Here is a 1,391-nt window from a genome sequence, read left to right on the forward strand (position 1 = left end):
AAAAAAACAATTTTTTAAAAATTATATATCTTTATTTATTTGACTGCACTGGATCTGCTGCAGCATGTGGGAGCTAGTTCCCTGACCAGGGATCAAACCCTGGCCCCCTGCATTGGAAGCATGGAGTCTTAGCCACTAGAGAAGTCCCCCAAACCCATTTCTTTGTAGTTAAGTTCTCTGTCCTTCAAAAATTGCCTTGCTGAGCTTTTCTTGTCATCTTTAAACTGTATTTTCAGTTAGGCCTAGGAAACTATTTTCTTTTGTTCCCTAATATTGGACTGAGCTAACTTTCCATTACTGGTACAAGAGAAAATTTCAAAAGCAGACAGTGCTTTGTTCACTCCAGACATCAGACACCATCCACAGCTGCTGAGAATAAAACATCTCAGTGAGGCATTTATTAGCCGGAAAACATTTTTTCACTTACATGAAACCTTACAGACTGAAGTGGCAGTCAACTTCAAGCAATAAATGCTTAATGGCTTAGTTAGCCTGAACTTTGAAGAGACCTCCCAAATACTCTAAGCCAACTGCAAAGAAAACTTTTTCTCTTTAAAAAATTCAATCATAGTGAGAGAGTCCACATTAAAGCATAACTTTAACTGGTCTTTTAATTAAAATGTTTTCACTAAAAGATAACAAACTAACAAGAGCACTACTTAACTAACTAGTTCCAAGTATCACTTAAGAGTAGTTAAGTCTGCCTTAGTAAAGCTTTGCTATTAAAAGTGGCCTACTGTGGACCTACCATTGACCAGGCACTGTTTTAGTGTTTCACATACAAAACCTCAAGTCCATATAATAACCCTAATAGGAACACAGATCAGTTAAGTGACTTAGCAAGATCACATGCTTCGTGGCAACACCAGACTCAGAGCCCAGGTCTCCCTATTCTTGCCCTGACGGAGCCTCTCCTCCACATCTGAATGCTGCTTTCACTTGAGGAGGGGAAAGAAGTGGGAGGCTACCATGATGCCACGTTCTTGTGTTTTAACCACTATGTTTTCTTTATATACTAGAAATGTTTCAGATTTTACTGGAAATAAGTTTTGGCTTGCTTCAGTATGTCTTTCACTTTCTATTTATTACCCTCTTTCATTCATGGCATATAGGCTCTCAAAATCTGAAGAATGTTTGCAACAAACAATGGTATAATAACCTTAGGGACTCCTAACCCTGAATCAAACAATACAGTAGAAGAGTTATTACAGAAAAGAGCTTGAAAGGGCAACCTACAATGCAGACGGGTATACCATAGTTCCCCTGTAAGAGGACCTGGCTCACAATATTGGTTATGATGCTCAAAACTGTGAATCCAAGAGGTGCATTATTATTATATACTTGCTCACTGCTACTACTCTTTTGATGAGAAGATACAGAGTCACTATAGG

This window comes from Dama dama, chromosome 16 (genome assembly GCF_033118175.1).
Source record: "Dama dama isolate Ldn47 chromosome 16, ASM3311817v1, whole genome shotgun sequence".
NCBI lineage: Eukaryota > Metazoa > Chordata > Mammalia > Artiodactyla > Cervidae > Dama > Dama dama.